The sequence below is a fragment of the Neopelma chrysocephalum genome, unplaced genomic scaffold (genome assembly GCF_003984885.1).
Source record: "Neopelma chrysocephalum unplaced genomic scaffold, ASM398488v2 Primary Assembly neopelma1_71, whole genome shotgun sequence".
Lineage (NCBI taxonomy): Eukaryota > Metazoa > Chordata > Aves > Passeriformes > Pipridae > Neopelma > Neopelma chrysocephalum.
This window is the reverse complement of record NW_020897731.1, coordinates 15396612-15424183: the sequence shown is the minus strand read 5'-3', so window position 1 is coordinate 15424183 and position 27572 is coordinate 15396612. Positions and strand designations below refer to the sequence as shown.

The 27572-nt window shown below is 42.0% G+C and overlaps 1 protein-coding gene across 13 annotated transcripts in view; it reads left to right on the top strand.

Moving 5' to 3' along the window:
- Positions 1–275: 275 nt before the first annotated feature.
- Positions 276–27572, top strand: part of APBB2 (amyloid beta precursor protein binding family B member 2) — a 192739-nt gene continuing 165442 nt past the window's right edge. For 12 of the 13 annotated variants that reach the window (XM_027686689.1, XM_027686697.1, XM_027686691.1 and 9 more), the window contains exon 1: positions 345–432. The gene's annotated coding sequence lies outside the window, so the exon portion shown is untranslated. The other variant, XM_027686688.1, reaches the window with a different exon arrangement.

Sequence of the window (27572 nt, the reverse complement as noted above, 5' to 3'; positions counted from 1 at the left end):
TTTCAGGGGTAACCTGCCTCACACACAATCCCTGCTCCTTCACAGAAGGACATCTGCTCTGGAGGCTGCCAGTGAGCTGTTGACTAAGAGCCCCCAGTGCTGCTCCGCCGAGGGACCGCGGGCCTGAGGTCTGGCGGGAGTCCGGGGCGGGCGCGAGGTCTGGCGAGGGTGTGGCGAGGGTGGAGCGGGGGCTGGCAGCGGGCACACACACGACGCGGCCCCGCAGCGCCCGCCCCGCCCGGCCGGCCCCCTGCGGGCCGCGGCTTTGGGCGGTGGCCGGGGCGGAGGGAGAGGAGGGGCGGTGGCGGCCGGCGGCCGGAATCGTTTCCTGGGTAAGCGCAGCGGGCTGGGAAGCGTTTCCGGAAGGCTGGCCGCATCCCGCAGCGGCTACGGGCGCCTCCGGGGCGGGCGGCGGAGCGGAGCGGCGGGCAGGTGCGCTCGGCGGCGGGCCGGGAAGGAGGAAAAAGGGCGGGCAGCGCAGCGCAGCGCAGCGTGTCCGCGGCGGAGCCCTCGGTGCGCGGCCGCTCGCGGTGCCGCCGCCCCGGCCCGCTGCCCGAGAGAGCGGGCAGGAGGCCGGGGGAGGGTCCCGCCGCCCTTGCCCGGGGCGATTCCGGCGCATCCCCGCCTCGAGGGTGTGGGGCTGGGAACGGCTGGCGGTCCGCTGCCTTCCCCCGGCGTGCAGGAGCGCTGCGGTGCTGCCGCTGCTGCTGCAGAGCTGGCTCCAGCCTGGGGCGAGCGTGGGCTCTGCGCCCGCGGGCGGCGAATAGCAGCGGCAGCCGGTCTGGTTCTGCTGATGGTAGTGCGGTAAAAAAGCCTGAAAAGTGTCAAAAGTGCCTGTAGAAGTACCTTTTAAAAAAAATTATTACTGTTATTAGAACGGGCTTTGCGAGTTCAGCTCTGTGATTAAATCGTAGTCGAGGGTTGCACGCAGGCTTGCAAATGGGAGCGTGCAAAAAAATACAGTCCTTGGAACAAAACATGGACCCCATGAATCCCACTTGGAAGTTCTCACGAATTTGCCTGGGTCTCTACTTGCAGCTTGAGAGAGAGTGAATTCAGACAGATAAAATGGAAAGTGTAGTGGTTTGTATTTGTACTTCGTTGCTTTGCCTACTTGTTTGCAATGTTTTATAATTCTTGGGTGGGCTTCTGCTTGCTGGGAAGGACAAGCGTAGTTCTTGGCTTTAAACTCAAAATAACTAAAATGAAAAAAACTCAACACTGAAGTGGTGATGAGCTTGTAGGCTTTTTGCATTGTGGATGCTGTTGGTAGCTGTACATGGTAAATGGTATCTGCAATCAGTTGTGCAGGATGACAGTATCTGCAGCAAGTTTCAGTGCTTCTCTGAAGGTCTGCTGTGTTGCCCCAGAAGCTGAGGTGTGGGGTTGCTGCTGAGCTGCTGCAGCTTTGCTGTGTCCTCTGGCTCGACGGTGTGTTCCTCTAGTTCATTCTAGATCTGACATGTCATCGTCCTGCCATCTCATGCTCTAGTATATTCTGAAAGACTGAGGGAGTTGTGTGCCTTGTATTTAAAACTATTTTCTGCCTGCATAATTGCATTTAGTTAAAATAAGTGTGCAGATGTCCTAGCACTTAAAGGGAGAAACATCCTCTTATGGTGACCTTGGGACAAAGTCTTGGCTCATTAATTTCTTTGCCTGGAACAGTCATAAGGAGTGTGGGTATTTTTGTTCTTCCTTTACTTTACAGCAATGAGTGTTTGATGGAATACTTTTCGGTTTGTATTTTTAGGATTTTTTTGCCACCTAGGGGAAATTGAGATCTGGAGAGGACTCTTTGGGATGAAGAATAATTTTTTCATGTATTAGGAAGAATACGTAACTTGGTTGTAACGAGGAGGACGATTCTTGGCTCTGAAACAGCAGGAGTGAATGCGCCTTTCCCAGCGAGAGAGTCATCTAAGCAGTAGATTACAACTGTGGGAATCATTTGCTGGGAAATGGAATGCATGACTTGGAAACCTGTACTATTTCTTTTGTTTTTCAGTTCTGCAACTAAGTTGGGAACCAGTGACAAAACTGGTCATTTTTGGTGTGGTGTTGAGTAGGCTGTGCTGTGCTCTTCCTCAGGAGGGATGGTGACTTCCTTAGGAAATGCCTGAGGAGCCTAGAAAGGTCTGCTGCAGGGTTTAAGCTGAAGAGAGTGGTTACTTCAGGAGATAGATAAAGGGGAATTTGAATACTTCAGATTGCCTACTGTAAGGGTTTTTTAGCAGAGATTGTGAAAAACTAAAATGAATCCTGGTAGTTGGTAGATTATGGTGAGCAATCAAATGATTACATCTCCATCAGATAGCAAGCTCTGACCTAGGATGTGTGGTCACACTTGAACAAATCATCCATGCTGAAAGCAAACTGTACTGTGTTCCACTTGCTGGTGGAAGACAAAGTCTTGCCTTTGTTCCCTGCTGCAAGCAGGGAGCTCCATTACTGAGAATGGTAGAGCAGGGCATGTGCTGGGTGCATTGGATCATTGCAGATCAAGCTGCTGCTGCCTTGCTGCCGTGGAGAAAGTAAAGGTAATGGTAGAGTGTGTTTGGCCAGGACACTGGCAGGAGGGGGGGTGGGAAGACTGCAAGTTCCTAGGGAGTGCCAGGCACAGGTTCTCTCACCTGTGGGTGGGACAGGTGCAGACTGAAGCTGGAGAACAGAAATGCCTGCTATTCCATAGGACATGAGGAAAGCCCAGCTTGTTTAGCCTAGCAAATGAAGCCTGAGAGGGAATATGATTGCAGTCTGCAAATACAGCAGGGATATAAACACTAGAAAGGGCGAGGAGCTATTTAAGCTAAAGAACAATGTTGGCATGAGAACAAATGGATATAAACTGGCATGAATAAACTTAAGTTGGAATTTACAGAGTTTCTTCCCTAAATGGACTGAGGTTCTAGAACTACCTTCAAGTGGGATAAATGGAAGCAAGCCCCTTAGCTGGGTCTTGAGGATATACTGAGGAAGTCTGTATTGTGTGCTTGGCTGTGGCAATAGGAAATAAGGCTTGGTGACTCAGGAAAAGCTTTTCCGTATGTCTGAGTTAACACAGATTTTCTGCGCTAGAGTTTCTTATTTTTAAAATCTGACATTCAAAACTGGCATAAAAATGTTTGCTTTACAATTTGTATTGCTGCATAGAAAGGGTTGCAGTGTGCTTAGTGGCCACTTTCTGAAATGTTTTGCGTGTTAGTTTTTTTCCCCCCTGCAAAATAATGTGTTGTCTAACAGCTGCATGTAATTGTGTGGAAAATCCTTTTGCTTTAAATCAGAACTGTGCAATAGAAGACTATATGTTTGTGCATGTGAGCTGCTTGAGCTTACTAACCTTCAGGTTAAAAAATGAACTGCAGCAAACCTTCCCCCCCCATATAAGTAATTCATAAATCCTCTCAAGAAAGATAAAAAAGCAGTTCTTGGGGGGCTGTACAGCAGACTCAGATGCTGTGAACTGAGACCAGTGCTCCAAGCTATGCTGTGACTGGAAGACTGGAATAAATGAAGTTAAAGTAAATTTGAAAACAACTCTAGTTGAGCTAGTTGTGCATGGGATTTGTCTCAATTTGCAGTCATGCAGAATAGCTGAGTTATCTGGCATGGTGGTTGCAGTAGTTGAACTTGAATAAAGTCTGTAGTTGACTCTAAAAATATCGCGTGTGCAACGTGGAATACAACCAGCTGTGGATGCTGTATAATGGATACTGTGACTGTCAGCAGTACCTGACTGCTTCTCAGAGATGTAGTAAGTATAGAAATGAAAGAGCAACTATTATGGGCCAAAGCAAGGGTCTCTTGCCATCAGGAGGGATGAGGGGCTCTTTCTTGCTGACTTATACTTTAGGCTGATCTATTCCCTGCTGAAATCAAATGTGAGAAAATAATGGAGAGGTGGAAATGGGTACATTTATGATGTGCTTCTTTGACTCTGTGACTCACATCCCTTTTGCAGGGAAAAGGAGACCTTGGGACATGTATAGCTAATGCATGAGGCTGCAGTTCCTGTTCTTGCTTCTCCAAAGCCTCTTCCTGAGTTTACAGGTGTTTGGGTTTTTTTTATTTATAGCTTTCCTATCTAGTGCCCTGCAAAGGAATGGGATCTTCTTGTCAGTCTCCTCCTGCCTCTCTCCGTGGGCTGGTGGGATCCAGACTTGATGACCGGTATCTCAGCACCTCTGTGCTCTGTGCCTGTTTCTCTTTCCTTGTCTCATTATGGCTTTGTGCAGGCAGAGGAGTAATCCACGCTGTCCCCAGAGATTTAAGGAGCAGAGGGTGTTGTTGAGATGCTCTGTGTGGTGTCCTGCTTTAGTTTCCTAATTTTTTTTTCCTTCTTCAGCCTGCTCCCTTTTTAATTTGTTGTTTTCTGCAGTATTTTTTTTTCCTCTCCATGGAAGCAGATATCCAAGGAAAAATAAGAACAGGATGCCCTTATTCAAAACCTCCTCTATAGATACTCTCTGACCCTCTCTCTGTTCTCAGCTTGGTGTTGCCAGAGTTAGGTGCAAACTTTCCCTGCTTCAAAACATTTAGTAGCTTTTGGTTCCAAATGCATATCTGCTCTGTCTGCAGCCTCCTGGGACCTCGTTCAGCCTCTATGGCCTTTGGCCAGGAGTGCTGCTTCTCTATGGGTCTGCTTCTGGCTGTGTAAGGAATTCCCTCCTTCTGCTTGGCTTCCTTCATGTGGTGACTTAAGAGTCACCTTGTGTGGCAGAGATGGTTAGTGATCCTGTACTTATGCCATTCATGATTTTGTAGGCCTCTGTCTTCGTCATCAAGTTGCCTTTTGACCTGCCTGAAGAATTGCCTACTTGGATATTCTTTGTCTGGAAGCCATTCTGGACCATGAGCAACCTCTTCCAGGAGTTGATCCTTGTTCTACTTGTCATTTTAGGATGGGAGGATCAGGGCTGTATACAGTTTTCAACATGTAGGTGAGCTTTGGGGCTATACAGGGAAATAACCATGTTTTGTTTTCTTTCTTAGTGATTTGTAATGTTTGATTTGCTTTTTGGAGATTTGCTAGAGAGTTAGTTTCTTGAATCTGTGAAATTGAAATGTCAAGATGTTTCTTTAGGAGTATGGTCAGTTTGGAATCCCATAGTGACGTATAAACATGGTTGCGTCTTTCCCATGTGCATCTTCTTACATTTCTTGTGTTTTATTTGCATTAGCTTTCCTTTGCACCCTTATTGACTCAGTCTCCCAGAGGAGATTGTGCAATTCTTCACATCCTGACCTTTCTACCATAATACATTTTTTAATCATCACACTTCCTCGACTCACTGTTCATCCCCCTTTCCTTGTCTCACATGAATGTGTCAAGCAGCCAAAGCCTGAGCATATGTCTCTGCCAAACTTCATTGGTAACTTCTGTTCACTCAAAGAAGAGACAGTTTACTCTTACCCTTATCCTCCTTCTATTTTTCAGCCATCTATCTCCCCACATAGGACCTTTTCTTATTTCTGTCTGCCTTATTTCCCCAAGAAAGCCTTCAGTTTTTTGGTAAGGGATGTGGTTGATGTTCTTTTGGAAGTTCACGTAGGTCAGAAGGAATGGGTGTACCTTGTCCACGTTTGGCACCTTTGAAGAACTCGGAAAGGACATCTCTCTGTACAAGCTGTACTGAGTTTTGTACAATAGACATTTTATCCAGATGACCAAATACTCTCTTTTTATCATTAGCATCAGTTGAGTTAATTAGTATCCCAGTAGAGGTGTTAGTTTTTGCAGCTCTGTATTCCCCTGGAACCTTACTGAGATTGTTGTCTCTTTTACCACTTTCCATTCACCTTCTTCAAGGCTATTTCGAGCACGATGTTGCAGAGCTCTGTCAGAAGAATTTGAAGGAAGCATTGCAGACAGTGCCCTGAGATTGCTAATGAACACTTGTTTATCTGTGCCTCATCTGAGGTCCTCCTTGCTGAAGTCTATTGCCAAGGGTATAAAGGCAGACCCTGCAGCAAGGCAATTGGAAATGAATGTAGGAGTCTGCTCTGACAGAGACAGCGGACACTTGGCCTCCATCACTTGCAGGATAATGAGTTGACCTTGTGTGGTGGGCTTTTTATGCTTTAGAAAGATGAAACTCGATTTACCTGGAGATCTAAGGTCAATCTCGAAGTTCTGTCTCCAAGCGTCAAAACCATTCTCATTTTTTAGCTGAAATGTGCTGAGCTTCAGTTGCCCCTGAAAATGTGTTATTTGTTTGTATGAGCATTTAGATGGTGACTTTTACTGCTGAACAAACCTTGCATCTGAGTATAACACTGATTAGTCCCTTTTTAAAGTGGTCTGCATAACAATTAGGATGATTAACTAGATGCAGATTTCTGCCTTTATCAGTAGTCTGCGCAGCATTTGATACTGAACACTGATCTCAGATGAATGAAGTCAGATGCCGTTTACTCTAGGAATTCATGAATGTAAACTGCTAACTTGAGTAGTAGTGCATTGAAAGTAATAATATGTGACAGAGGAAGGTTTCCTAGAAAATAAAATGTGCAAATTTTTTCTTCTGATGTCAATACCGTGTAGCCAGCATTTGTAATTCTGGTTTGTTTTGTTACGAATAATGCTACGACTGTAAAGTACTTTAAGCAAACTCCTGGAAGACTTACATTTGACAGTTAAATCTGTTGGACTTCACAATTTAACCTCCGCTAAAATCTCTGTGGTGTCCTCTCAAAATGGAGGTGTAACTCAATGATTTATTACTGTTTGGCTGTCCTTATTTTCTGTAGAAAACAGGAACCTTTCACTCTTTCCTTTGTCTTCCTTGCTGGATTATGTTGCACCCCAGTTAATGTATTCCGTCAGACAAACATCAATTCTGCCTGCCTTTGAGAAGACCCTCCTGGAAGCACTAGTCATGCTTTGCTGTGATATGCTTTTAAGCAGTTTTGTAGTGTGTTTAGCTGTTTTGTTGGAGGTTATTTTTTGTTTCCCTTTAGTGCAAACACAGTTTAATTTTCAATTGCACCAAAAGGAACATTTCTAAACTACCGCTGCAGATTCCAAGTGTAGATTATGTGTTTAAAAATACCCTTTGGATTTAATATTGGTACTAAAATATGCTTCATGCAGTACTCTCTCGGTCACAACTGATTTTTTTCTTATGTCTACTAGCTGATTATGGAGGGAGTGTTCCCAATGCAACTATTGTGTGTGAAGGACTGATTCCAAAGGGAAGGAAACTGGCAGGCACTAAATGTTCCCTACCTTTATGAATTAACTTGTTTGAACAGAAGAAACTACCATAAGCTTTATATATTTTGTTGTTGTCTGTTGTACAAACATGTCTTTCCTTTGCAGTGTTCTCGGGGTAGAAAGCCCTCCAAACAGTTATTAAATGGCAATAATTTGGTGTGACTAATATTGGCACAAATTAGTTAAGCCTTTATTGGAAACCTCATAACTATAATTTCTCATCTGAGTTGGAGGGAGATGCTGCAGGGTGCTTACTGGCCAGATGCAGAATTCAGAAAATGAGGAGCTTGACATTAAGCCATCCTATATATTTAATATAGAATTTCATTATAAGGAACTGGAAGCAGTAGTTTGGGTAAATAAGACAACGAATTCATTGCTCTCGTGTTTACACTTGCCTTGCTAATTCTATTTGCAAAGAGGATTATTGTTAGGAAGAGGTATTTCTTAGCAACGTATTGAATTGTGTAGCTATGGAGGAAGCTGTGCAGAGAACCAGCATGACAGATGAAAGGGAACTGCAAAGAAGAGAAATAAGGAGGAGGATTGCTCTCCCATGGAGAGCTTGGCACTTGTCAGATTAAATTAGGATTTAAATGCAGCATAATGGAAAGATAGTTTAATTAAGTTGTTTAAATGAGTTGAAGATAAGTACATATACGGCACAATCTATGAACTTAAAGAAAGATTCATCTGGAAGTAAATACATAGGGAACCTGGGTATTTGGGATACATATGGTCTTAAGGAAACCTCCAGCACTTGTCAGCATCCTGCATGCCTTCTATATGAGCAGGAGATGCAGGATGTCCGTGTTTGGTTTTTTTCCCTTGATACCCATCTGGGTATAAAACCTCTGGGGGATTGTTAGGTCCACCAGGCCAGGAACACAGATAGAGTGGCAGGCATGGTGTGTCCTGGCAGTTTTGTTGTGGGAAACTTGTGTTTTCCTGTGGAATGGTTGGCCCTGGATGTGTGCTAAGTCACTGTAGTGATGCTGGTCAGCAGAAAGGGGAACAAGGTTAAAAGTATTAGGACAGAGTTAAGTTTTGGTAACTCCCTTTGCGAGAGTGATGTAAGGTATTTCAAAGCAATGAAAGTAATCTATGCAAAAGTTTCCTGCTGTTTTTTCTTCCCTCTTGAATGCTTAAGTGGTCATTTTTCCTTCATAAAGCCATTTTTTTCTCTGATGCTGGAAAATATAGGAAATGGAGAGCAGGCACAGTTTGTGTTGCCATACCAGGAAAGTTTGAGGTCTGTTTTACTATCTTTAAACATATGGGGAGATGGCCTGCCACTAGGATAGAGAGGGGCTAGTGCTGCAGTGATGGAGTGGGTACCTGATTTCTGGGGAGGAAGAGGGGCAGTGTGGAGCTGATGTGGCTTGGAAAGTGAAATCCAGTGCTCGTAGAGGAACCATACAGTACCACTGGTCCTTCCTGCCTTCTTGCTGCAGCTGTGCCTTCTCCTCTGCCATACGGCGGAGACCTGCTTAGACCGGTGTGTACCATCCGTAATGGTCCCGTATTGCTTTGCCCTTGTTGCTGAAGGAGTCCAGGAGAGGGGTGTTTGCCCCAGGTGTGGAGGAAGTGGGGCAGGAAGCTGGCCTGCCCTTGGACAGGTTTGCTGGCCATGGAGGGCCAGGGAAGGATGAAGCGGTGCAAGCATTGCCAGTCCACTCCTCCCCATCGCTGCAATGGGAGCAGGGTGTATCCAGGGAACTGGAGACTTTGAAGCCTATTAAAGATGTTGATAGATTAAAAACCCATCTTGATAATACATAATTCCATGAGATAGCAGTGTGTGTAGTGGGTGTGTGCTTGTATAAAATGCTAATACCCCACCCTTATTTTGTGTTATCTTGGCTGACAGTATGGTATCATATCCTCCATTAGTTACTATTAAATTCTTACTATGGTTTGGGACTTCTAGAAGAAATTGAAATGTTAAAAAAAATTTTGCCTTTTAAGAAATTAAATTTTACTCTGATATTATCTTCTCCCAAAAGTATAGATGTAAAAGTCAGCTTAAAAATACAACAGAAATGGAACATATACTGATAGGTAAAAGGAAAGGGGAAGGTTATAAAGGTAATTTCACTTGAATCTGAAAGATGGCGAGAATTGCCTGCTTGGGAAATAACTCATATTTTTAGAGTCCTGTGGGAGCCTGCTTGCCTTTTTTTTTTTTTTCTTCTTTCCTCCCTCCTTTGTCTTTTTCCCATCACAGTTTAAGAAAACAGTCAAACAACATGAGAACCATCAGTGAAGGGAGTCATTTAAGTAACACAGCTGTATAAGAAAAGATACATGTACTCAGACAAACAGGATTTTTTGGGGTTTTTTGGAGAAGTTTGACATTTGTTATCTTGAAAAAGTTCTCAAATTTAGGAAAAATGTTTGATGACACTTGCGTATTTGAACAGAGAAGCATTAAAAAAGAAACATGTTTCTAATTATTTGATGTTTGCTTCTTGGAAATGTTTGAGATCAGACTTATTGTTAGATAACTTCGTAGGCTGGTAAGATGACTACCCAAGGATATTGAAATAACACAAAGCAGTGTTGCTTTAAATGTGCTATTATTTAAGAGTGTGCAAGAGCTGCTAGCAAACCATGCTTCACTATAGAAGTGTGTTTTAACCTTATTTTTATAATCTTTGCATGCTGTTACATCAGCATTGGCATGGATAAACTTTTTCCATAAAATATCCTGTATATTTCCCTTTGCAAGTATGGATTTAATCGTGGGTAGACACTATGGTCCTATATATGTCAAAGTGTAGGAAGCTCTCTGGTAGAGGCATATGAGTGTTCAGGGACCAGTAATTCTTTTTTGAAAACCATTATAGATATGTCCTTATGTGATAAAGATGGTGCTGTTTGCCAGGGAAACTGCTTAAGGGTTCCTTGGGAAATTTGTCTTTGTAGCCTAACAGCATGTCAATACTGTGATGCCCTTGCACTGAGGTGTAACTCTAAAGGCAGACCACAGAAAATTCAGATATTCTCAGTGATAGGTCTGTGTGGGGAAGGGGGATCAAGAGGGGTGATTGGGAGGCTCTGAGGGATGTCAATGAGGCTTAATGCCAAGGATGTCCTGAAGTGATGGGACCCTCAGAACATTGTTAAGGGTTTGTACCTCAGGTGGGAGTCATGCTTCTGTTGTTTCCTATCTTGCTTTGGGCTAGAAATCAGCCAGCACTACTACATGCTGGTTCTGAAATACAGTCTCCACTCTCTGGTTTTGGACAGCCAGTATGTAGCAAGAGATACAGTGATGTGATGTGGTTTTACTTACTCTTTTTTGGGCAGAAAAAAGGGGGGTCCCTCAGTGCCTGCCTGGTCCTACCAGCAAGTCAGGAGGTGATGCTCATTCTTCTCCCTCCTTTCCAACGTCTGTGCACGTGTTGCAGTGATGAGAACAGCTGACAGGCAGGATATGGTGAGGTGCACCCCTAAATTTGTGACAGACCTTGCTGGTAAGAATTGTATGAAAGTGTCTCTCTGGTAGCAGTGGCTCTGGTGACCCTTGTAGCCCTGGAGACGCAGCAGATGAGAGCTGCCTCTGTCCTTGCTTTGCAGTAATCCAGAGGCTTTACTGAGCAGTCTACCCTGCCAGTCTCTGGAGAGAAACAGGAGTTGGCGACTGGCTGCCTGCCATCCTGCAGCACAGTGCCTTGGTCTGCTGCTGCTAAGCCAGCAGGTAGGAGTGCTAGCTGGGCGGAAAACATTTTGTGGGATTTATCCAAAATAAATATCTAATTTTGCATGGGTGAGGCTAAAATTCTTCAGCTGCACCTCTTTCCACAGCAGAAGAGAAACCTGCCTTCCTCGCAATGCTTTCTCAAGTTCTTGTGCATATGCAAGGTAAAACAATTGTTTTCCTAAATTTAAAGCTTGGATCCTCCTTCTTTGAGTTCTGATGGATGTCTAGATTTATACTACTTTGGAGACCTGTTTGAAGACGTATAACCCAGACTTCTCTGAACCTTCCCCAAAAGGTTCACATTGAGGCATTTAGCTGGTTTATTTGCTTTTTCTTTGTGCTTCTACATAATCCTTGAAGTGTAAATATAGAGCTGGAGAAAATAGCACTTGATCTGGTTGACAGTATCCCAGCTTGCAGTGGGACTTAAATTAAGAAATATGAGCTTCTGCTATAAATCAGAAGTTTGAGCTTGTAACCCCTTAATTTTTGGCCCAATAAATCCTATTACTCCCAGAAAGCTATTAAGGTTCATCTCTGTAAGTCCCGAGGATGTTTTAAATCTGTGGGTTAAGTAACACGTGTGCAAGAGTTTAAAATAAGACTGCTAGCCCACACAACATTCCAGCTGTAAAACCAAAACTGGACATTGTGGGGCTGATTCAGGAGATGCTGATCCAACTGCAAACCTAACTAGTGTTAAGCTTTAGCTTCTGCTGCCTGTACTATTTTTGCTGTGGTATAGGGATGGAAAATTCACAGGTTGCTGATGTTTGTACTGGTGTCATTAGTTCTCCCAAAGTAATGGGGTGGATACTTTTTGCACAGTGGCCTCAGGCTCTCGTAGAGCATTCTTGCTTGGCACATGGTATTAGTACATCCTGAGTTTGCCCTGCTGCTGAGTGCCAATACTTGAGAACTTCCTCAAGCAGCCAGTGTTCAAGCATGGAACTGGGCTTTCCCCATTCTGGGGTTGCTCTTTGAGCTGAGATTGCAAGCAGATGTTTTTGGCATGGGTAAATGCAGTGTGCTGTTATGGCAGGATGTGAATCCTCCTTGCAGAAGGTGATCTTGAAAGGAGGTCTTCAATCCTGTAGCATGTCCACATGGTAGAGAATTAAGCTGAATTTGCATAGATTTTTAAAACTGACAGACGAGATGTTCTAAGGAGAGTGATGTGTATACTCTGCAATTCCAAAATAAAGATACTGATGCTCCTAAGGGCTGGCTCAGGAAAGGCACCTGCCAGAGGGTTCAGGTGGAGGCAGGAACTAGTACATAAATAGATGAAGAGGAATTTTAATTACGCAGAGGAGCTAGATGATGAAATCAGCTACAAAATACAGCAGTAAAATAAGCCTAAATCACTTGCATGGAGTTAGGCACTAACCTCCATATAAAACTCCTCAGTGGAGCAGTGGGGAGCCATAGTCTGTACTAAGTACAATATAAACCCATTTAAGGGTGATTTCTAGGTTTCTTTCTTTCCTTCCCTTGTCTGTTTTAAGCACAGGCAAGGGTTTTTCCTGAAAGATTCTAAATACTCAAATTGGAGAATAAATGTGTTTTGGTTTGTTTTGCAGAAACTGAAGTTTGTGTCTAGGAATTTTACACATATGCTACGTTCTTTGCATTTTCTTGGCTATTCCTAATGCAATAGTGTCTATAGCTTTTATTATCTCTAATTCAGAAGCTGATTCAAATGCTTTCATGGCACAACAGGGAGTTTAAAAAGGCCATGAGAGACCCTGTGCAAAGCTTGTCAAGTGGCCACAGGTGGTTGGTAAAAATGAACGATTAAAAACTAGTGTTTTCCAAGGGTTTGTAAGTTGAATATGACAAGCTCATTGATAAGCCCTGTTTCTGCCTCTCTCAAAAGCTGTGGGTGAAAGAAACTTTTCTTTGAAACAGCAATGTACACACGAATGGTTGGCTCTTGTGGAGGCTAATATTTTCTTACCTCAGATTGTATCTGCACACCATATGGAAAATAGTGAAATTATTTCTTACTTTTGAAATGGATGTTTTCATAGCTGTTAGCCATAACTAGAAAGCAACAAAATATTTTAAACTTAATAAAGTGCTTCAACTTGAAGCAAAACAGTTCCATTAAAGGATTTTCAATTGCAGAGAACCTCACAATTTGACAAGGTGAGAATTATGCAGCTGGAGCAGACTGGTTTTACTAAGTGTCTGAAAGAGGCAAAGCACCATAGTAAAATAACAGTGTGGAGTTTATACTGGTTTAAATACCTGCTCTGTTGGGAGCAGGTATTAAAAAAAAAAAGGCAGGTCTATTGGCAAGTCTAACTCTAGTGCTGTTATCTTAAGAGGCACCAGAGATGGCTTCAGAAATTGAGCTTACTGTAGAATGGCAGCTCATTGTCAGAATCAAGATTTGAAAATTTGCTTATTGCTTCTGAAGTGGAGTAATCTTAGGAGGCTTTTACATGCTCATTTCCTTCCTTTGCTCGTTGCTTTTTCATGGTATAACAATTTCTATGTTTAAAAACACCTTTTTTGTAAAACCTTTATCTTCAAAAATAAAAGCAAAGTATTTATAATGTTAGAATGAGGTTGGCAGCTTTTAATTAGATGCTTTAAGTACAAAGTTAAGAAATGGCATACCAACAGGAATTTTTAGATCTTCTGGTTTTCCTGGTGTCACATGGATTTCTCCATGTTAATATAACTTGATAATTGCTCCCTTGACCCAGTTACTCTTTTTATGCTTTCCTTTCCACATTGAGTCAGACAAGCACAAACATTTCATGTATATTAGAAATGAGAACTTTTGTCTTCAGAAAGTGGAAGGGGAGAAGGGAGAACAGCAAGTCTTGTCTCTTTTCTTGCATTCTGAATGAAATTGTGTAGGTAGATGCTGTGTTTAGGTCCTGTCACACTGATGGGGTTTTCACTGTCCTCATGCTATCCCTGAAGAAAGCTTCATTGCTTCCACAGTGTATTGTAGCAGGTTAGGTTGCTTGGAGAGGTGGGATCTACAATAATAAAAACTTACGGGGACCAAGCAACATGCAGAACTGGAGAAATACAGAAATGGGTTTAGGAATACAGCTAAGTGAGAGCTACCCAGATGTCTGCCTCATGTCCTCTGCTCTCTCTTCTCTTGAGGTACCTCATGCTATCACAGGGCAGCTGATGAGTGATTTTAGGCTGGTTCCTCCACCTCCCAGGTGAAGTCATGCCACTCTCCCTGGTGAGGAGGTGTCCTCCCTCAGGTGAGAACAAGGCTGAGGAAGCCCTGCATGACATGTACAAAAAAGAGGCAACATGACAGGGAATGTCTCCCCAAAATACTAATTGTGATACATGAGTTTCTTAAACTGTATTAAGTTTTTGAACTGCAAACTTCAGATGCAAGTTGCATGTTAGCAATGATTCTGTTGCCAGAGGAGGCCTGTTGATGCCACCACTCAGACAAGCGGCATGTTTTGAACTTTACTCTTGTGAGATGATAATCAACTGCTGACTCATATTCTAAGGGCAGAAAAAGGTATTACAAGAAAAAAAAGAATGTGTTTTAAAAGGAGGAATAATTACCATTTTAATTTTCTGAGTAGGGCCACTGGTGATACAAAAGCCACTAGTTAATTCTTTTTAAAATTCTTTTTGTAGGATAAAAATAAGAGCTAGGAGTGATGATGGTTTACTAGACACTTCCTGGTTGCTTTTATCACAGATGATCTGTTTGCCTGAATAGTCACTGGTAATCATAATCATTTAGGTCCAGATTCTGTCTTTCTCTAGAGGAAACAAATCTTACTTTTAATCTCCATCTTGGTTTTGTGTAAATCATGAATTGCTTTTCTGTTTCGTTAGGTTGCAGCCACCATCAGACGTGGGACCATATTATTATTAGTAGGGAACTCTGATGTTTTACGTGTGCTGCACTTCTGAGTGCTGTGAAAGGGATGTTACACGCTGCCTGTGCATCCAGGAAGGTGTAGTGAGAATAGTACTTGGGATTTTTTTTTCTATGAATATTTGAGTGACTGCTGTTAAGACTGGCATGTATATATAATTCTTCAGCATACAGAGCATTAATTGCTGCTCCAATTAATTTTGGAATATGTAACCAATAGAACTTCACTCCGACAAATTCATTCTCATGCTCTCAGATATTAAAATTGGTTGAAATTTAGTGGCTTAATTTCATGTCAGTGACCTCTTTGTGCAAACATATACTTGTTATCTTGGTACAGCAGTGTAGGATTGCTGAGGAAGAGCGCTGTGTGCCACCAGCTGAGCTGGAAGGTCTCGTGTCCCTTCTCCAGCATGGAGCGACTTAACACCTCCTCTCGAGACCTGTGGCACAATTGTGCTTGCCTGCAATTAGTTGCTTGACTCCTTCCCAGTGTTGGTGGGTACTGGTGGTTACAGAGATAGTAATGGCATTGCTCTATATTAGGTACTGTATGAAGAACAGAAATTAATAGGTATATTTTGTTAAGGAAAATGTGGGTTTTCTTGAGGTGATTTTTCCTACTGAGAGGAAAACACAAACTTTGAATTTCTCTTTCTCAGCAGACTCCTACTTCTTGGAGTAAGTGAAACAGAAGCTTGGGTTGGAAGGAACCTTAAAGATCATTTTGTTCCAACTCCCTGTCATGGGCGGGGACACCTTTCACTAGACCAGGTTGGTCAGAGCCCCATCCAATCTGGCCTTGAACACTTCCAGGGAAGGGGCATCCACAGCTTCTCTGGGTAACCTGTGCCAGGGCCTCACCACCCTCAGAGTAAAGAATTTCTTCATGGTATCTACTCTAAACCTACTCACTTTTGGTTTGAAGCCATTTCCCCTTTTCTTGCTACTACATGCTCTTGTAAAAAGTCTCTCTCCTCCTTTCTGTAGGCTCCCTGAAAGAGAACTTCAGGGGTTTGTAGGTGTTGTTTTGTTGTTTTTTTTTAAACTTCTGCTCTAAGCAGTGAAGTATTGTGTTTTCATTCTTTGCATATTTCTTGATTTAGTTCTAATAGAATATAAATATGTGTACAAGTTATTTATTTTTCTAAATGGTAACAGCCCTGGTGTGTTTGAAGCACAGTGTGTGTTTACAGAAGAAACAGTCAGTCTTTTGATATGTTAAGTTTTAAAACAGATATTAAAGGAAAAAACAGCTAAACCTTGAATGGAAAATGGAACAAAAGGCAGCATAAATTAATCTGTTGGTAGACTATGCCAGAGTACCCTTTCTTTTCTTTTCCCTACCTTAAAATATGAGTTAAGAGACATATTTTTATTTTATCTGGTCTTTAGTAAAATATTTATTATGACAGTTGTTAGAGTTACAAAACAGTTAAGGGTTGTGTTAGAGGGGAAATAATAGAAGAGCTAAGGAGACCCCTAGGCTGGGGAAAGACTAGGGGTGGGATGTTGCCACAAAAAATTTGTCAACCAGAAGTTAGAAATGCTCAAAAGGTGCATTAGTCTTGCTGGGTATATCAAGCCATTATACAGTGTACTGTAGAGGTCTTGTCTAGGATGAAATGAATCGTTTCAATAATGAGAAATGAGAAAGATAATGTTAAATCCTATTTGGTATGAGAAGACTCTTTGTTCTGAGCATGAGCATTGGCTTCACCCCACATAATACCCAGCATTTTGGGAGGACATGCTTTGGGATTTCATGTCTCTTGCTTTATCTGGTCTTTCCCTGTCTCCTTTCCAGCTCTGCCTCAGTTTGCCTTTTTTTATCACACTTTTTATTTCTGAAGTTGTACAGTACTCTTCCTTGTGCTCATAGCTCTGGAGAAGCTAATTAAAGCATAACTTTGCTAACTGTCTTTGGAAGTGGCACAAAGGATGACTGGACTGGCTTGCTCAGTCCGGGGAAAAAGGAAAAGTGCTGTATAGTTCCTGGGCTTTTGACTGCTTGTGGCTATACAGTTTCCCAGACTGTGGTTTCAGTTTCCTATTTGGCTGCTTGGATCTTACCAAAAGGTGAATTCCAAAAGTTGCTGCAGAGTTTTGGTTTTGCTTGCTGCAAAGACTTTGGCAAGGACTTGACTGCATATGTAATTACGATAACAGTACATTAAATACAGAAGGCTACATACTATGTTTCTATTTATTAAATACTATCATTATCTGAATTTGTAAAGTTCATAGGTAGGTTGTTTGTAGCCTGAAACCCTTCAGGTTTGGGGCTTAGTTTGTATTTTAGAATTGTCGGTCTTAAAAGTACCAAACAGAATCTCTCCTCCCTGATTTTTTTTTTAAAAATGTCAGTGTAGCCCTACTGTGTGTAAGTGATTATGTCTTTGACCACAGTGCTGGAGAAGGACAAGCAGTCCTAGGAGCAGTGCTAGAAGTTTCCTTCTACCAGCCTTCCCTACTCTGTGATATTTAAGGTAGGGGCTGCCTATGCTGTCTCCATCCTATGAAAATGTGTCCGTTCTTGTTCTTTGCAGACCTGCAGAGCAAATCAAGGCATCTCTGTAGGGTCGACAAGGAAGAACTTCGCACAAGGATGAGGGTTGGTCTCCCTAAATGCTGTTTTTAAAATCTTCATGGCAGCAATTTGAGATATTATGTAGAGAGTCATTGGTGAACCTTGTATTCAGGTGGTAAACTCTGTCCTGTGTAAGACTCAAAGAACAGTGTAGAAAACAAGTTTTTCCTCTCTAATGGAATGCATTTGCCATCCTTGTTTCTGATGTATGGTATGTTAATTCTAAGTAACCTGTTGGAATTGGGGTGCGTAAGATAAGATGGACTGTGAGGAGAAGCGCTAACTTTGGGTCACCCATGGTCAAGGCTTAAATATGGCATAGTGCATGTTTAATTCTGAAGAAGATGTTGTTGCCAACATTCTAAAAAAACCCTTTGGATCTGAATGGTATGGTTATAAGTTACAATAGGGATTTTGATGTTCTGGGAAAACATTTTTGCCTGCCAGGAAAATAGTTTGTCCATTTTCCGTAGCAATATCTGATTCCTTTTGTTCTGCTTTTGTATTTTAGGCAGTACTTTAGCGTGTGCAGAACTTTGGTGTTGGCCTACTGGTGCTAATGGAATAGATGGGCTGAAGTACTTCCCTCTGATATAAGTGGGTCCTGAACCATGTTTGAAAGGCATGTCACTTTGTTCATTTGAATTAATGCCTTCTCCCTCCCAAATACTACAGTGTCCTGCATTGGGTCATTTGCATCCTGAAGAGCACAAGCCAGAGACAGCTTCTCTTTTGCTTGCAGTATCTGGCTCTGAATTGGTTTGGCTTTAGGCTGACAGTGTCTAAGGACCAACCAAATTGGAGCGTGTTTTTGATGCTCTTTTCTTGGAGGACAGTGTGACCTTTGTAGTTTCAGGATATTGTTTTTCAGAGATATTCTTTTAGCCCTATGGTTCAGCTGGTACTTTTTAAAAAATGATATATGTCCAAAACCCAAGAGAAACTACTTATCCGATGAGGGGGAACTGGACTTTAAATTAGACTGGTGAAATATTGAAATCAAGATATTCTTTAGTTGAAAACACTCTCTTAATTCTTGCTAAGAAGCATAATTCTTGTTATAGAGCAGCTGCAAAAGACAAAGTAAAATTGACCAAAGTTAAAGATATATTGACTTTGCCTTTTTTTTTCCTTCCTAAAACAGGCTGCATATATTGTGAAGTAGAGTAGCTGTGTTTAGACTCAAAAGTGATCACCAATCGCTTAACTGACTGTGGTGGGTATGATATGGAGCAGCATTCAGAAAATGCATGGCTTTGTGTTGAAGGCGGGAGCACAGCAACAGACAATTACTAATGGGTTTTGTACATGATGAAATGAGAGTAGTCAAGGAAGCTGTGGCACAGAGCAGAGGACCTGTAAGCACATGTGCTGTTTGGTATTTCACTCTGCCCAGGTGGGTTGGGCCATAAACATCTCTCCTTATTCTCCCTTTTTGTATTTTGCTCCCTGACAAGGCAGTTGTAAACTTGCAGTGTTACTTGAGGATTTTCTGTCCAGACCTACCTTTTAAGTGCAATTAGGGCAGACCACCTCCCTCCCCAATGGATGACCTGTAGTAGCATTGTTAGTGTCCCTGTGTGACCAGAGATATAGAGAAAGATTAACAAATGCTTTCCTGCTGTACAAATTTTTCCCTCAAGTTGAAATGGATGGGAAAGTTCTGTGTGGCTGATAAGTTCTGATTTCCCCCTTATACCAAGCAAATAATTAAAGGCTGCTGTTAAATTCTCCTCATTCTCTATTAAGACCCCCCCCCGGTCATATTAAACTGTCTAACTCAAGTACTGTTTTTAGTGTTGTTAGGAGAAAGCATTACATTTAGAAAAACACTTTATTTTGGAACAATTTAAAATTATATGGAAAAATAGTATTTAATGACCAATAAGATGGTGTGTGTTGCAGTACATCAGAACAAAGGAGTTATGAGTGTTGTGTATCTGTGCTGTGACGGTTCATGCCTTCAGTTCGTGCATAACCACATTGTGCTTAATTATGGAGGGATCTGTCTATGTTGGCAGTGCTGGGGAATTTAGGAGGTGCTAACGTCTAGTTTATGTAAGAATTCCTGCATATATTAAATATTTGTTAACTGTGGTAATGTGTTTTGGGGGAAAAAGTGGAGAGATGTGGCTGGAGTAATGTTGTGCAGTTGATAATAAAATAGGTATGCAAGTCTTTGTTACAGTCATAGATTTGAGATGTAGATGTCTTTAAGGCATTACTTTCCATAACCTGTGGGGAAATTTCTCCATCTGGATTAGCACTGGTGTTAGGAGTGCCAGCTGCAAGCTAGTGTTTGGTCATGAAACTATCATGGTAGATATACCTGTAGGGATCCTGTGACATCCAGGAATTTGCACGAGGGAGATTCCTCCGGCTGGTTGTTCTTGCAGCTCAGCTCTTCTTTTATTATAGATTATTAAGAGAAGAAAAGTCTTCGAGTCAGTGCCAGTCTGTTTCTCCTTGGAAGACGAGTCAACAGATTGTTTAAGAACCTTAAAAACAGCAAGAATTAGCAGCCTGGCAGCCTAAGCTGTCACAGCCTTTGAATAGCATGTGCTTGGGAGCATTTGTCTTTTGCCCTGTCAGGACAGCCATGTTTTACGATGGGCATTATGCTCCTTGCAGGGTTTGTGACTCCCGTTGCTGCGGTGTTTTGTTTTTCCAGAGTGCCTTTAGCTGAATTTCAACGCCTTTTATCAATCTGACCTTACCATTGCATGGAAACCAGAAAGGCTTGCATAGAAAGTCTGTATCTAGACCCTGACTGATGCTATTTATATGTTTCATCTCCATTTCTCCCAGCAGGGATCTCTTCAACCATGGTGGGGAAAGCTCACCATCTCAATGGCAACAACACAAGAGGCTGCACTGTAATGGCGAAGTTTTCCCCGGTGCTGAGTGGGGGCTCTTTAAGTTGGAATGAGGAGACTTTCTTTAAAATTTAAGTTTCTGGGTGTTCTTGAATAAAAAGAGGACTTCTTGAATAAAAAGAGACTTTGCTGAAGTTACCTGATAGCCTGAAATACGTGCAGTTAGAAGTTTGGTCAAAGTTGTCATTTATGTCAGTACATTTAAATGAAACCCACTAAGTGTTCATAGCTAAGAATTGCTTTTCATGAACTTCCTCTAAAATGCTCTCTAAAAGCATTCATATTGAGGTATTCTGTTCCAACTCCTTCTTTAATGTAAAGGTTCTTTTTTATTATTTTTTTATACTGTGGGGGGTTTTTGTGCCTTGAAAACTGCACTCTTAGTTTTATATGAACTTAGAGTAAGACAGGTCAAAACACAAGGCTAAAAATTTCCATTCAATTTTATTTATTTTCTCTTCCATTTCTTTCCAGACTCCCTGGGCTTCTGCAGATTTAAGGCAGAGAAGCTCAGGGAGGTTATAAAGTGAAGGTTTTGGGATTAGCTGTAAGTACATCTGCAAGGATACAAGAAAGGTGCTGCTGTTAGCTCTTCCAAGAGCTCGTTGTTGAATCCAAAAGAAATCTGACTTGAAAACCTTCACAGACCCCATTCAGACTAAATGTAGTGTGTAGTTGTAGATTCATGCTCTTTTTAAGAGTTTCAAGCCCACGTCACTGAGGAAAAACGAAAAGAATATGTGCAGAAGTCAAAGGAGGAATAATATGCATCTCACTGAAGTCAGCTGCACTGTAACTTGCACTGTAACTCTTACCATTATAAAAACTGTGTGTGGCATCCTTGGTTGTAAAAGCTGGTTGTGGAAGGAGGACTACGTTCTGCTTGGTGTTTCTGAGGACGTGCATGCTGTGCATGTTGCATGGTTCAAAGAGCTGTTTGGGAAAGATGTTGCTTGTGACTTCGATGTTGTGCAGTGTTGGGGTAGTTGCAGTTTATCCGTCTCTGACATGAGAATGGTAATAGGCTTCTTAACTCAAGTAGAAGTTGTATAAATTAGTACTTCAGAAATTATTATTGACTGTTAGGATGAAAGATATACCGTGGTTGGTGAAGGAATAATGATGAGATGAAAAAAAGTACTATCAGACACTTTTAACAGCTGTGGTTTCTGTGATAAAGACACTTGAATCACTTCACATGAAACAAACTGCAGTTTAGAAATTCTTTAAAATATTTAAGCCTGTTTCAAATATATATTTATATTAAAATTCTGAGAGGAAGTTTTCTTTTGTCTCCCTGAAGCTCTGTGACATCCTTTGAGGGAGAAGGGAGGAAGTGCTTAGAAAGCCATTTCTGATGTTAAATGGCTTCTGAATAGCTAAGCTTATCAAACCCTGAATTTGGGGTTTGGATGTTAGCATTCACAGGGTGGGAGGAACTTTATTGAAGAGCAGCTGATTCCAGAGGGCCAGAGGTCAGCTGCCCTGGAGTGCCCTTTGTGCTCTGGCATCACTCCCTGTCCCCATTCCCCTACTGGAGAAGGGTCTGGTGGGATGCTGCCACCCTAGCTGGGGGCTGACAGCTGACTGTGAAGCTGAACAAATTCCAGTGCTAGCCAAGCTTGTAATCAATTAGGCACAAGGGGAGAAGGGCAAGAAGAAAACCAAAAAGTGATACCTGGGTGTGAAACATCAGCCAGGCTTCATTAAGGGCAGCTACTTGGCAACTTCCTCTGTGTGTAAGCAAGCTGGGCCAAGGCTTCCATCATATCTGCTGTGAAGGCTAACTGGGTTGTATCCCTACATCTAATCACTCTTTGCACATTCGAGGATGTCCTCTGTTTCCAAAATAACTGCTTCTGTATCTCTGCTCTATCCAGTGCAGATGTTTACCTCCTCCTTGCCCCCCAAGAGCCTCTGGTGCAACCATTCGGTCTAAACCTGATTTATTCAGGTCCTTTAACTTTGTACTTACATGGTATCAACAGTTTTACCCAGCTTTATGAGGAGTTGTGAACTCCTGTCACAGTTTGTACTCAGCACACTTCTTTTTTTTTTTTAAAGGTAAATGTGAAGAACATGAATTAGGGTTCAGAAACTCTCCTCCAGCCCCTGCTGTGCTCAATGTGAGAGGGAAAACAAAAATCTGGAGGGAATATCTGTTGTTATGGCATCAGAAATAATTTCTGATTGAAGCTTGCTATTCAGATGTTGCTTTCATGTTTCCCATTTCAGTCTTGAAAGAAGCCTGTGTATTATATGATGAATTAAATGACTTTTTAATAAGCACATAACTAGTATCTCCCAAAACTCTGTAATTTAGGCACTTATGTGAATAATAGTACATGATATATAATACTATGTTGCCTTCAATTTCCAAACTCTAATAAAAAGGGCAATGATGCACAAATGTGTAACTTAATTAGGTCTTTATTTTTAGTACTTTGTAGCCCACTTTATGCAGATATCTTTATTTGTATTTCAGTGCAATTGAATCACTGGCATAATCTTCTGAACAGTTAGGCTGCCCAATTATGATTGCAGTGAGTCTGCAGAGATTAATAAATACAACAGCTCCTCTAGATTTCAGTTTTCTTTCCATTGAGCAAAGTGTACTGGAAAGAACAGTTGTGAAAAATAATCTGATTTTAACTTCCTGGATCAATACACATTTGTATACCGACACGAAACGCAATCTCTGCCTGTTAACCTTCTCTGATGAAGCTCTGCCTGTACAACATGGCTTGTGTCTGAAGGGAAGCATTGACTCTTAGCATGTGCAGAAGAAGCGACCTCATGGCTGGGGATTTTCTCTGGGAGGTTGAGCTCTGAGCATCTTCATGCAAGGGAGTTCGTGGTTCCAGTTCCCTCGACTTTACGTGCAGAGTTGCTATGTAAGGGGGACTTTCATCCTGGTATAATGGAGAGAGCAGACTGTTTCTGGAGAGGACTAACAAGGCACCTCAGCAGAGTATATTTGGCCTGGGGTCTATGAGCACCTCGGGTCCTTGCAGTGTGTGGGATTTCAGGCAGGTAAAATGTTCTCATTTTAAGTGCTGTTTTCCCCCCCCATTTTTCTTCACCTTTTTTTTTTTTTCCTTCCACCTTTCCTCCTTCTGGTGTGCTGTCCACAGTGAAATGTTGTATGCAGTGATGTACAATTTTCCACAGAAGTCAGGTATGTGTTTTCCCATTGGTGTCCCACTCAGGTTTGCATCACTCTTCTTCTTGCAGAAACACCCTTTCATTGTACCCGAAGCATAGATTTTGTGCTCAGACTTGCATCACACTTCCTTAGCTTTCTTTTGCAAGTGTTTGTTCTTTGTATCAGGCTGTGTAAAAGTCCAGACACCCGAATGACATCCTGAAAATACCGAAAGGCCTTTGACTGTTCTGAACAGTCTGAAATTGAATTGAAAGGGTTAATTATTTTCATCAGGAGACCACTAATCATAGACTTACGTGAGGAGCACCTCCATTGTATGTTTGGGAACTCTTTATACATGCACTGTTCCCTTTAACTCTTTATTTTACTTTGATCTTAAGTGGTCACCTTCAGTATACCTGCAAAATTCATAGATCTGGACAAGCCATCTTTTTCTGCAAGCTGTTAACTGAAGTGATTTGTCTCCCAGAGAGTAAAATCTACCACGTAGAGCAGAGCAGCAAATGCTGAAATGTGCTTTCTATGGCTGGAGTTGATGAGTTTGTAGGGGAAACAGTGGAGGACTTTTAGTTGCATCTTCACTGATGGCAGCAGTCATGTCTACCAGCTTGTTTAGTGTTGGTAGTTCACTGGTCTGTGGGAACAGGAAAGGAAAGAAATTACAAGCTACCTGTCTCTAAGTATTTTACAGTGATTATGTGTGTATGCAACTCCATCATTGGCATGGCACTCCTGTAGCTCCCTTGCTGAAGTAATTATTGATGAGTTATTGTAATTACTGATATTCCATCCCTCATGGGGATTTATCAAAACACAGCATGGTGGATAGCTGGACAATAACTGTTAAGCTTTTGCCCAAGTATGGAGAGGCTTTCATCACATATGAGGATTTAGTCTCATGATATTGATACCAGGAGAGTGAGAGAACCTGGTCCTCATCTTCCATTTGGGTGGATATGATGTCTGTGCCTTCAGTAGGGAGAGAAAGTGAATGGGCTTGTACAGACTAAAGTGGGTTACTTTTCCTGGAACTGTGTTTTGTGCCAAAGGGACTTTTAAAAGGAGACCCTGTGGAGAAGATGGGATTTGGATGAGCTGGAAGAGCTTACCCACTTGGAGAGCTAACATCCTGGAAAAGCAGTGACTTGGACAATGATACAGGTTGCTTTCCTAGAATAGAAAGGATGATGGTGTTACAAATCTTGATGGTCTCCAAGGATCACTTAACTCTGAACACACAAAAAAATTAATCACAGTTTCTTGGTTTACAGAATGGCAGAAAAAGGCATAAAACTTAATTTTCTTCAGCTGGAAAGAAATTCTTCTGGGCTTGTTTTGAGGGCAGCAAGATGCTTTAATCTTAGGACTGTTGATTTATCTAAGCTTCAAGCTACGACATTTTTTTCTCTGAGAAAATATATCTTTGCCTACACATGACTCTAAATATATACTTCCTGAGGTGAATGAGTTGGAAAAGTCTTTAGCAGCACATGCAATACTAAGAAAATCGTTAAGGAATGTGGATGTTCCCAGATGCTGAGGATGCAATTTCTGAAGCAATTTAAGCTTTGCACAATTTATGGATAGGGTCCTTTTGTGTGTATTACGTGCAGAGCAACAAGAGGAAAAGGAAAGCTCCATGGCTGGGATAGATGTCTTCCAGAAAAGCCTGACAGATCTCCAGATGGAAAATGCACCAAAGTGTCATTTTAGTCAATATTTTAGAACTGTGTAAGGGGTGGGTCTGAGATCAGAGAGCATTCAAAGGAGAGCTATTTTTCCTTCCTGAGTGGTAGCGAAAGTTAACCCTTCCTCTGAGTGGCCCTTGTATACTGTACATTTGGAGTTATCCTTCCCACTTGCATGAGGATCAGCGTGCAGGGCCTGCCTTATGGTTGTCTGTATGGTTGTCTTTTTGTATCTTGTATCTTTTTGTCTCTTCACACTGTTTGGTGCTCCCTTGTTTTCACAACCAGACTGGCTTTGTATGGGTAGTAGCCAGGAAAGACAGAGATGACATTATAGGGCAGGTAGAATTATGGAATCGTAGGATAGTTTGGATTGGATTGGAAGGAACTTTTGAAGATCTGGTTCAAGAACCCTCCTGCTGTGGGCAGGGACATCTTATCTTTCATTAGACCAGGTTGCTTGAAGTCCCATCCAACCAGACCTTGAACATTTACAGGGACGGGATACCCACAACTTCTCTGGGCAACCTGTTCCAGTGCCTTACCACCCTCATCATAAATATCTTTTGCTTATGTCCAATCTAAATCTACCCTCTTTCAGTTTAAAAGCCAGTCCAGTCTCAGCTGGTACTACTGCTCCTCTGCAGAGCTCCTTTTGTCTGGTACCAGAAGCATACCCACTGTGGAGTGAGCTTCATCTGTGCCAGATAGGTGGTGTGCTGCATGCTGTTTGAAACTGGGCAAAATGTCAGGGTGGATCAGGCCCTTTGTCCCTCTGATTTCAATACCTTGTCAGTGTCAGTGCTGTATGTTTCTAGAGGTCAACAAATCTTAGTAATAATCCTGGCATAGATGGAACAACTGTCCTGATCCTTATACTCACATAAAACATTACATACTTGACTTCCATGACTTCCTGCAGGAATTAGTTTTTGTATTTATACACGCACACAGCCTTTTGTATATTCAAGCAGAAACTGCCAGGCTTCCTTTTCCAAATTATTTTCTGTCTTATCATACTTGGGTGCATTTCAGCAGATTTGGATTGTTCAGGAGGACAATCTGTTTTGAGGGTTTTTCAGTTCCCAGAGCCAGACTTGTTACCTCTTTCAGAAAGAGGTAACCTTGTCTGGTTTAGCAGCACCTTTTGGGGTGACTAGCACAGCATGTTATTGTGGAGGAGTCTGCACTGTTGTCCTCTAGAAGACATTAATTGGGCTAACGTTATTCTTCATCTCAATTCTGTTCATGCAAAGCTATGGAATTTGAGGTTCTGTTCTTCTGCTTCTTAAACCATGGCTGTATCTTGAACCTATTGTTGAGCTGTTTTAAGTCCCTTTCTAGAGCGTATAATTAATGGTTTAATTAAAAATCCTGTGATATTTTATAGGTAGTGTAAAAGCTTGCATTTAGTTCACATTTGTGAATACTGAAATCCATTGGTGTTTTTTTCTTGTCCATTCATGTCAGTTATTTCTCTGCAGACTCCTCATAGTCCTGTCATCAGAACTTAACATCAGAAACTGTCATCTGCTGATGTTCCTACCTTTCATCTCTCCCTACTGCAGCCTTCCTTTCAACTGGTTGCATTATGAGGTACTTTAAAAGATAAGGACACTGGAGATAGAATGGCACTCATCTTTGTTGTTATGCACACTGAGCCCCTGTTCTTACCCTTACTGTTGGTCTCCCAACCAAGGTTTGTGCATCCCACCACCTGCCCATCATCTGCTTTTCTTGGCAAGCCCGTGCTGCCTGGGGAGGTGCATGTGGTAGTCCTTGTTTCCCTCCTTGGTTCGGTGGGCAATGCAAAGCACGCTTCATTTCAGAATCACAGAATATTCTGAGTTGGAAGAGACCCACAAGGATCATTGAGTCCAACTTTTAACTGAATGTCAGTTCAATCCCCACGCCACCCATCCTTGGCATTATTAGCACCATGCTCTAACCAACTGAGACAACCTGCTCCCCTTTTTGAAGTGCTTCAGGAACTACTGACTGAGATAAAGCTGCTCTCAGACACCGGTGTGCCTGTTGTGGGTGGCCGTGGTTGCTTTGGAGAAGCTCAGGCTTGTGTGGCAGTTACTGGTGGCATTCACAGAGTAGTCTGGGTTCTTTTTGCATTGAATTAATTTGTAAAATACACATCCACATTGATACTATTATGTGTAGTGCACTAGTTAAAAGTATGAAGGGGGCAGTTCAGGTGAATAAGACAGTCTTGCCTTGGTAACTACAGCAATTTGGAATTAGGAAGAAAGAAATTGTTTTAGCTGAAATCATCAGAAGTGTTTTCTTCTCTGGCCAATAAATGTCAGTTGCTTTAGAAGCATTAAAAACTTGGATATCTTCCAGCTGTTCTTGTTCCTTTTCCCTTCTTATTTAGCTTTATGCCAAGAAACTTATCAGCTCTAATGACTCAAACATGAGAACTCTCTTTTCTTTTT